We start from the raw sequence: 11,069 nt of genomic DNA, 5'->3' as shown, positions 1-11,069 counted from the left end.
ATAAGTGATGTGTTGACATGGAGAAGACAAATCAACCAAGTGAGTGGTTGTCAATAGACAAGCTTATGACCAGTGTACAAGCAGGATGAGCAAGGTGCTTGAGTTGTTGTTTGTGATGAAGAGTTGGAATGTTATCTAAATCACATCAACACGGGAGGAGAAGGATGTACTGGTCACCGATATGTTGTGTGGATGCAGAACAACAGGACTCCCACCGAATGAAGATGTAGTCACCATGTGAAGAGATGACTGACAGTGTGTGTGCCCAATCAGTTCACATGTGTCTGTTTGAAGATATGTTGGACAAACAAGGAAGACACATGAGTGCATTGCAGGATGCAAATGACAAGGATTCACTACCACCAGAAAGTGGATCTTATATTCTATTATGCAAAGTGTGCATCATAGTTCTGGGAGATAAGACAAAAGAATTAAAGGCAGGTGTTTGAATGCTCACACTGGATCCACTGGTGAAACACTAAGATGCCCCAAGTACATGAAATCAAGGATATGCAATGGACCGATAGAGAAGGCATGTTGAGTTGTTGGTAAATAAATTGAAGGAGATGAGTTTGTCACTTTGAAAAAATGGTTGAGATATGAACTGGTCTAGTGGTGAAGAAAGGTGTTACCACAGAAAAAGACAGATGGAGGCGATTGAAGATTGATGACATGAGGTCATCAAGGAGTTTACTAGTATATATGTCCACCGGTAATATGGACAAGATGCAGATGTAGAAGACTCCCATCTGATGAAAATGTGCATAAAGTAGGTTAGCAAGAGTGCTGACAGGTTGAGTGTTCCACCGGAAGAGAAGCAAAGTGCAAGGTTGATGACAGACTGGTTAAGGGTTTAACTAGCAAGGATTAGAAAACCGGCAAAAGGATCTGATAATGGTGTTGGTCGGTGATCTTGTCTAGACCAACATAACCAACCTAGCAAAGGTGGATGCCGACATAGAGGCCACGTGGAGGTGAAGTGGCATGCATGCACAGGTTGGCATGTTGAGTCGATGAAGTATCAAGCGGAGAGGTAGGTGGTGACAGGTCGACATTTATATCGACTGCGTGATTCACGGGATGCAGTTGCAGAGGGTTCGCAACTCAAAGCAGTTTCAAGGAGCAGTTTGGTGAGTTGATCAAGGAAGGACGATCCGATCTCTGTGCTCGCTTGTCAAAGGAAACAGTTGAGACATTTATGGCGTTTGACAAATGCAGGTCGATATATAGGGCTGTGTTTGCTAAAAAATAGGAGATATGTATTACAAGTTGCGTGATTGGCAACGGGTGATTTGTTGCAGGTGATCGATCTCTGGAAGGAGATCTGATTGGATTCGATGTGCCTCGTGATCAGTGGAAGAAATCCTAAGGCGCCAAGTTTGAATATTGCCTTTGGCAGGAAAATATGGCTATAAGTATGCGAGCTAAAGATATTGGTTGTGTTGTTGAAGGAGAGAGTCTTTCTGCATGTGAGAAGAAATCAGTCAAGTACTCAACGACAATTAGAAGAGAGACTGAGTGAGAAAGAGAATAGGGTTGAAGAGTTCAACCGGTAACAGTGAGGCAACCGGTAGTCTGCCAATGAGTTTGTGAGAGGAGTAGACCGGTGGTGGATAGCAGTAGTGTAAGAGAGAGAAAAGAGAACCAGCAAAGAGCAAGTTGCATCAGGAGATAGTGTTGCAGCTGTGAGATGAGTAGAGAACTGACAGACATTGGAGAGAGGAGAACCAGTAGAGAGATTTGTAGAAGAGTTACAAAATCCATTTGTAACAAGACTATTACTATTGTATTTAAATATACTCATTATAGACCATTGAGTTGGAACTCGGTGCAGGGGTTGTAGCTCCTTGGATTGGTTCCCTAAATCAGGGGTTGTTGCTCCTTGGGTTGGTGCCCTAAACATTGTAATCAAAGATTCATTATGAGACTGGATTTGAGCAGTAGACTCCGGCAACATTTATCGCCGAGTTTTTTCACATCTTGGGTTTTCCTTGTATATGTTGGTGTTATGTGATGTCTTCTTTGTGTGTGATTGCATTTGTGTTGGTCTCCCCTCTAACCGGCAACTCTGCATTGAGTTAGATCTGATAACCAGTATACTCACATAGGATAGTTAAAGGGAAAATTTTGAGAACCACTGATTCACCCCCCTTTCAGTGGTACATTGTGTCTAACAATTGGTATCAGAGCATAGGTTCCCAGTTAGACGACCTTTCTCTAGCATGGGTAGATTCTGGTATTAGGACACAATGGTCTATTTAGTGTCAATTCCAACTTCGGTTTTTGATGGTTCAAACTACTCTATTTGGAGTTATAGAATGGAAGTCTACCTATCCTCTCTAGGGTTTGATGTGTGGATGTCTATTGTAAATGGTTGCCTTAGTAAAGTGAGTCCTCCCATCGATCTTGAAGCAGAAAGAAGATCTAGTTGCAATGAAGCAACAATCAAGGCTATACTTTGTGGTTTATCAAATGATGTTACCACACAGGTGGACAGATGCAGATCGACAAAAATCTTATGGGACAGATTGAAGAAGCTCTATGGAAATGAGCCTACTACTACAGAACCGACCTTTGAAGATAGAATGAGAAATGCATCTCATGTATCTGCAGATGATTAAGGTAGATCTGCTAGCAGTCGCAGTATTGATGAAGGAACCCACCTCTTCAAGGCTCAAGAATCAGAAGATGAGAGGCACACATCTGAGAATGATCATTCAGATCACTCCTACCGAAAATATGTGTTGGGCAATGATAGTGAAGGAGAATAAGAAGATGAAGCAGAAGTTGATCTTGAAGGTGAGCTTGTAAATGCACTTGAACAACACTGTAGAGTAAGAAATGAATACAATCTACTCAAGAATGCTTCTATAGTGGAGCAGAACCGGTTGATAAAATGCCTTGAAGAATCTGAGAAATGTATCTCAGAGTTGAAGACTCAAGAATAAGACACCAAGGAGTGTCGGTGTAAAGATCTAGCATCTAGGCTAGAGGTAAAAGATAAAGAGTATCAGATGTTGGTTAGAGAAATGGAGATTCTTCAAAATGACCTTGAGAAATGTCAGGACGAGCTCAAGGTGAGAATCTGGTTTGATGGTAGTAGTGATGGCTTGGACAAAATGTTGAAAAAGCAAAAGCATGCCAGGGACACTGGTGGATTAGGATGTGGTACAGGTGAGTGCTCCACCAGCAAGAATGCCCCCCACAATGACATTTTGTCTATCTCCTCAAATGGAGAGAACAAGGGACAAACCTTCACAGTTAAAAATGCTCCCCAGAAGAAGGTAGATCTAACCACAACTGGTGAAGACTTGCAAACAAGAATGATGACCGATGTTGCAAGAAGACCGAACAATGTAGGTCCCAAAGTAAAAGGGAAAATGGGAGAAGACAGCTTCACCAGAAGCAGGAACATGAGAAGACAACAAAGAAGACATCCTACCGGTAGAAGACAAGGAAGTGCTACCTCCCACAAGACAAAGCAAGTGTGGGAAAAGAAGAGATCAGATGAAAGAGTTGCATAGTGTGGACAATCCAGGATCCATCCTCAGAGAAGGAGAAATGGGGATACCAAACTAGTAAGATCTTCCCATGCATCACAGAACAGGTTTGTAAGTTACAAACTTTCCTTCTTTGGTTATTGCCTTGCATGTAATGGTAATGACCATAAAGCAGAAGAATGTAGAAAGGGATCTAGAAGGAACAATCTAGGATCTCATATATATTATGCAAATGAGAAAAATGTATCAAGGAGTAGATACATGCATATTCACTCTCCCAGTTATGCAAATAATATTTGTTATAACTGTAATGGAATTGGCCATAGAAGTTATGAATGCGGGAAGAAGGACTTGCAGTCATATGGAGGCCGATATGGCAGCTATGCTCAACATGGAATGGATACAAAGCATATGGAAGTCAAAGATCTGTATGGAACCAAAAGAGAAATGTCCCTGGAGGATCAAGAGGTCCACGGGTTTCAGTTGCCAGTCACAACAACATGTCTGGGAGAAGGTCTAATCGGTATGTTATAAGGTTCCCTAATCATGAGATTGGCATGGATGTTGTATGCTACTATAGCACTGCTTTCGGTTATGATGCAGAGTCCGGTAGAGAAAGAACCAATTAGCAGAAGAAGGTAAGACCCGCTCCCAAGACTGGAAATGGAAAGAAAAATGAGAACAAGCATGTATGAAAGAAGAAGCAAGGAGATGCAACCATGGACCGACATTGTGCATTCAATGCAAAGGTGATATCTCCTAAGGCTTAAAGGAGATGCAGGACCTTAGGGGGAGTAGTACACTGACCTTATCATTCATCCCCTCAGTGAAGAAGAGTACATGGAAGAACAAGTTGTTGTCGGTATGAAAGATGGATTGCTACCGTTGTGTCAATGGATGGAGATTAACAATTGAAATCAGATGCATAGTGACACAAAATGTCAAGAGTCACAAGAAGGTGCTTCGATAGTGATGATGGACTAGTACAAGAAACCGATATGGGCAGGATGTTACCGACATAAATGCTAACAGGTACTTGCAGGCAAGCCTAGAATTTGATGGTCAATGTGGCCATTTTTTTCACTTTTAGACCATATATGACAATTAAAAAAATGAGTAGACCATACACATTGACATGTCATTTTGTTTTAAAACTATATATATGACACTTGAAATTGTTAATAAACCGTAAAAAACTATAATAGGCAATATATATTATATAGTATTATAATTTTTAATATTGATATATATATCATTTTAAAATGTTTGTGATAAAAATAAAAATTTAATTAGAATGTCTTGAAAAGGTAGAATATAATTGTTTCTAATTTTATAATATTTTAATATAAAATTTTCAAAATAGTATGTATTTTCTTATAAAAAATAAGAAACTTAGTCAATTTACTTTTATAAATATTTTTAATAAGATTGTCTTAAATATCAATTTAGAAACTTGTTGAATTAGCTGTTTCTACTTTTTAAAATATTTTCATATGAATTTTTTAAAAATAGATTTCATTTTAATTAAAAGAATATTTTTGAGTATGAATTTAGAAACTTATTTAGTAAATTTAAGTTTTTTATATATATTATTAATGTACCATTATTTTCTAAATTTTTACATTCCTTTTATCCATATTTTCTTTTCAAAAAACAAATAAATTTATGTTTGTAATTGTACTATTGTTTGTTAAGTTTGAGAGAAAATAATATATCAAATACTCTGTTTGAAAAATCTAAATTTAATTCCTTTTATATATCAATAATTGTACTTTTATTTGTTTACACAAGATACACCTTAACAATTAATTTTTTTTACAACTAATATTCTTTTTAAAACATCAAATGAAAGGCATTGCAATGACAAGACCATCGTAAAAAATTCATATGACAGGGAGGGGTGACCGTCAAATTCCAGGGTTGCTTACAGGTTATGTAAGACAATGAGGTAGGAGATCATTGCATTAGCCCCAATAACATGGAATGAGGAGGTTATGTCTCAGGTGGTATTCGAAAATACCTGAATGACATATGATGGACCGGTTATTGATAATGTATGCATACATCCCTTGAGGGCTAACCGGTTTGATTTATGGCATGATGATGATATTGTATGGCATTGTGTCTAACAATTGGTATCCAAAATTATGTCATAGGTTGTGGTAGATATAATGGAGCTGATATATCATTAGATTGATCACATATGCATAGCTCAACCGGTATATGATGAAGATTGGTGCTCCAGTTTTTGACCTGACCAACAGTAAGGACTCGAGGTGCATGACTCGGGGAGATTTGATAGCTGTGTTTTCTGAATAAGTATCAGACTTGCTAAACACAGAGGATGTGCAAGTGTCTATGGTTGTACCGGTATGGTTGTGTCTTTGGTGGTATCCGGGATTTTGAGATATTTTAATGTCTATTCAATTGAAATCACAACTGGAACACTAGGAGTGTTATTTACTAAGAGGGAGAGTTGCCTACACAATAGAACATGCATTTTGTATCAGAAAAGATACAATTGGTATCAATGTTACCCTCAACACTTGAAATCAGTGTTTTGGGGTCAGAATGGCTTCTGCATACCAAGAGTTGATAATGCAGTCTGACCGGCATGAAAGTAGTTTTCACTGACACATCCTTCTACAATTGAGTGTTTCAACAATAGGTATTAGATTAGCATGCTCAATTACTGTCAGTTGATGGTTAAGTCCTCCATCTCAAGTGTTGTAACTTGAGAAATTTTACCAATTGGTAGGAGATGCATCCGGTAAAGAGAAAAATGGGGGGAAAATACCTGACAGTGACCGGTAAATACAATGAGGTAAGAAACCCCGACAGTGCCCTTTGCCATTGTTGTCAAAAGGGGAGAAAGATTATGTAGTATGTCGGATACTACATGAGTTGACATCAATGCCAAAGGGGGAGATTCTTGGCATTATGTTGTCATTGATGTCAACCAGTTTAAGATGGCTACCGGTATAAGAGATGATTGTGCAACATTGTCATGGATGCATACAGATTGAGATATCCTTGATATCACCTTGTGCTGCAATGCACCGGTAAGGTAAGGGAGAGAATATTATTCAATAAAATGACCTTTGGAGTCACCGGTATACAAGTCAATGTTTGACTTTTGTGAAAGAGATGGGCAGGTTACCGGTACAGTCTGTCACCGGTAAGGAGAGCATGTCAACTAATAAGTGATGTGTTGACATGGAGAAGACAAATCAACCAAGTGAGTGGTTGTCAACTGGCAAGCTTATGACCTGTGTAAAAGTAGGATGAGCAAGGTGCTTGAGCTGTTGTTTGTGATGAAGAGGTGGAATGTTATCTAAATCACATCAACACAGGAGGAGAAGGATGTACTGGTCACCGGTATGTTGTGTGGATGCAAAACAGCATGACTCCCACCGAATGAAGATGTAGTCACCATGTGAAGAGATGACTGACAGTGCGTATGCCCAATCAGTTCACATGTGCTTGTTTGAAGATATGCTGCACAAAGAGGGAAGCCACATGAGTGAATTGCAGGATGCAAATGACAAGGATTTACTACCATCGGTAAGTGGAGCTTATCTCCTATTATGCAAAGTGTGCATCATAGTTCTCAGAGATAAGACAGAAGAATTAAAGGCAGGTGTTTGAAGGCTCACACCGGCGAAACACTAAGATGCCTCAAGCGCATGAAATCAAGGATATGCATTGGACCAACAGAGAAGGCATGTTGAGTTGTCCGTACATAATTTGAAGGAGATGAGTTTGTCACTTTGAAAAACTGGTTGAGATATGAACTGGTCTAGTGGTGAAGAAAGGTGTTACCACAGAAGCAGACAGATGGAGGCGATTGAAGATTGATGACATGAGGGCATCAAGGAGTTTACCAGTATATATGTCCACCGGTAATATGGACAAGGTGTAGATGCAAAAGACTCCCATCTGATGAAAATGTGCATAAGGTAGGTTAGCAAGAGTGCTAACAGGTTGAGTGTTCCATCGGAAGAGAAGCAAAGTGCACAGACTGGTTAAGGGTTTAACCGGCAAGGGTTAGCGAACCGGCAAAAGAACCCAGTAATGGGTTTGGTCGGTGATCTTGTCTAGACCGACATAACCGACCTAGCAAAGGTGGATACCAACACAAACCACGTGGAGGTGAAGTGGCATGCATGTTGAGTCGGTGAAGTATCAAGCGGCGAGGCAGGTGGTGACAGGTCGACATTTATCTCGACTGTGTGATTCAAGGGATGCAGTTGCAGAGTGTTCGCAGCTCAAAGCAGTTTGAAGGAGCAGTTTGGTGAGTTGATCAAAGAAGGTCGATTCGATCTCTGTGCTCGCTTGTCAAAGGAAACAACTAAGACATTCATGTCATTTGACAGATGCATGTTGATATACAGGGTTGTGTTTGCTAAAAATAAGAGACATGTATTACAAGCTGCGTGATTGGCGGCGATGGGTGATTTGTTGCAGGTTATCAATCTCTGGAAGGAGATCTGATTGGATTCGATGTGCCTCGTGATCAGTGGAAGAAACCCTAAGGCGCCAAGTTTGAATATTGCCTTTGGCAGGAAAATTTGGCTATAAGTATGCAAGCCAAATATATTGGTTGTGCTGCTGAAGGAGAGAGTATTGTTGCGTGTGAGAAAAAATCAATCAAGTACTCAACGACAATTAGAAGTGACTGCCAATGAGTTTGTGAGAGGAGTAGACCAATGGTGGATAGCAGCAGTGTAAGAGAGAGAAAAGAGAACCAGCAAAGAGCAAGTTGCATCAGGAGATAGGTTTGCAACTGTGAGGTGAGTAGATAACCGACGGAGCATTGGAGAGAAGAGAACCAGTAGAGAGATTTGTAGAAGAGTTACAAAATCCAGTTGTAACAAGACTATTACTATTGTATTTGAATATACTCATTGTAGACCATTGAGTTGGAGCTTGGTGCAGGGGTTGTAGCTCCTTGGGTTGGTGCCCTAAATCAGGGGTTGGTGCTCCTTGGGTTGGTGCCCTAAACATTGTAATCAGAGATTCATTGTGAGGTTGGATTGGAGCAGTAGACTCCAGTAGCATTTCTCACCAAGCTTTTTTCCATCTTGGGTTTTCCTCATATATGTTGGTGTTATGTGATGTCTTCTTTGTGTGTGATTGCATTTGTGTTGGTCTCCCCTCTAACTGGCAAGTCTGCATTGAGTTAGATCTGATAACTGATATACTCACATAGGATAGTTAAAGGGAAAAGTTTGAGAACCACTGATTCACCCCCCTCTCGGTGGTACATTGTGTCTAACACCTAGGTCATATAGGTAGGGGCTGGGGTGTTTTTAAGGGTTGGATTTTAAGAAATTGTGATTTTTATACCTTCTATTTTTTATTTTTAATTGGTGGTGGGATTGAAGGAGCTTGGGATGGATAAGATTTCATACCAACTCCCTCTCTCCCAAGAGGTGAGAGAGATTTGATTTATTTTGGGTAGGATGAGTGGAGGAACACTTGTAAGCGAGTTATAGAGAGAATAAGCCACGTGGAAGGTTTAGGGAGTGGAGAGGTGGCAATTTCTCTAGAAACACTAATGGTAGATGGATGGAAGGAGTTGAAAAGTGTCATCTCCTCATCCCTTGTGAGCTCCTTGCCTAATTCTATTTAGGGGTATTCTTAGATAGGGAAGAAATTTTTTGGAGAAGAAATAAAGAGAAGAGCTAGGAGAAGAGAAGGAAAAGGAGAAGAGAGGAGGAGCTACTCAATTTGTTGAAGAAAGTTGCAAGTTGCAAGTAGGTTTATTGTATAAATTTGTTGTATGAATGGATAGTATGTATATAATTTTAATTGTAGATTATGTGATGGGATGGGAAGGTTGTGCAAAAGGCCTAGTGTATCGTTGTTTGTGTTGTGATAGAGGAGTAGATCCATTCCCACGTAGGAATTGAAATCCTCTATGTGATATAGGGTTGAGTGTGTGTGGAACTTTTGGTTGTGGAATTGGGTATGAATACCCATCTCTTTTGATATATTTGGGATAAGAGTATCCCTATTTTTTGGTGTTATGACTAGGATATTGTGTATCGGATTGAGGAAGATTGCGATTAATTATTATTGGATCTATTTAACATCCTACCAAGATGTGCCTCTACTCCCTTTTGAGGAGAAATCCATGTAGAATTTGTCATTGTGAGTTTTGGGCGTATTGTGTTAAACCATGTGTGGTGTAAATCTATGGTGTACGTATGTTTTAGGATGTGTTTTATGGTTGGGAGGTGAGCTCCCATTGGCATAAAAAGTTCTTCCTTAGTTTTGTGCAGGTTGTCCAAGTCTCGAATTGGGTTGCATATTTTAAGGAAAATATTAGCTGAAGCATTGGGACAAGTGAATGTTTATTGTGTTTCCATGAGAAGAAACAAACAAAATATATCATCGTGCAATCCTTGAATCAACATTGATTATTGAATTTTATTTCATGTCTACAATAGAAGAAGTATTAAAAGAAATTGTATCATTTGTATCTATCGTATTTTCTGCAATAGAAGTTGTATTAAAAGTTCATATCTGCTTTTATATTACTATCTTAGGACTACATTTCATGGTTAAAGATGCAAGAAAGTTGAAGATTAATTCTATATGTCGATATATGAATGACAAAATTATATTTAAATTATTTTCAGCTTTCTTAATGTCACTGCAACTCAAATTCATTTTCTGTATGTTGTTTATGTTTCCTTTTATCATACATATTTGCACACATAAGACATTCAAATATCCTTACAAATTGAAGCAAAGCTAAAAACTAGTCAAAGAATCACGGCTCTAAATCTCTTCAAAAATCTACAAACAAATCCAATAACAAGAATCTTGAGTCTAAACCATAATCAGATCTAAAAGCATTGAGGACAACCAAATTGATACCCAGAGAAGAATAGAAAATCCAAAGAGCAAAAGAATCTATTCGACTGTCAAGTGGTACACATATGGTTCCAACAGCCATTTTGATGAATAATGTTGTGCTTGGAAATCCTTGCTTGGTCCAGTACAAGCATCAAATTCTAATTTGCTTGACGTGGATTGAGGCAAGAAGATAATGGAATTTGAGCTGAACAATATAGTATAACAACCATTCAAGTAGCATCATCTTTCAATTTTGAATCAGAAATAGAAAGATTGTTTCAATCACTAATCTAGATGTTCATTTCATTGTTGATAATAGAAGTAGAACCTGATTTCACTAGAAGTAGTTCAAAGATAATCCTACCGTCAATGTTGCAGCCATCGGGATAACAATCAGTATTACAATTGCCATGTTTGCTTTACAATCTTGCGTGATTGGATGTATGTGATGTACAGATAGACAAACTTATTTTCAAAAGCCCCTTCTGCTTACTAACTGTGGGGTCATCTCGACCTCTGTCTGCCTCCTCATTTACCTCTGTCTTATCTGTATCTTCAAAATTCTCCAGTATCTGGAAGGGGTTGGCGAGCCAGATATGTTGTTTGGATTACTGATTTTCCCTTCCTTTACGTGAGTAGGCTCTATGGTGTACCATTCCTGCACTCGCCTCGATTTGGTAAATGGCAATGGCTGATGTCACA

Source organism: Cryptomeria japonica, chromosome 5 (assembly GCF_030272615.1).
Source record: "Cryptomeria japonica chromosome 5, Sugi_1.0, whole genome shotgun sequence".
In the NCBI taxonomy this organism is placed as follows: domain Eukaryota; kingdom Viridiplantae; phylum Streptophyta; class Pinopsida; order Cupressales; family Cupressaceae; genus Cryptomeria; species Cryptomeria japonica.
The sequence above is the reverse complement of the archived record's forward strand: the minus strand, read 5'-3'. Positions refer to the sequence as shown.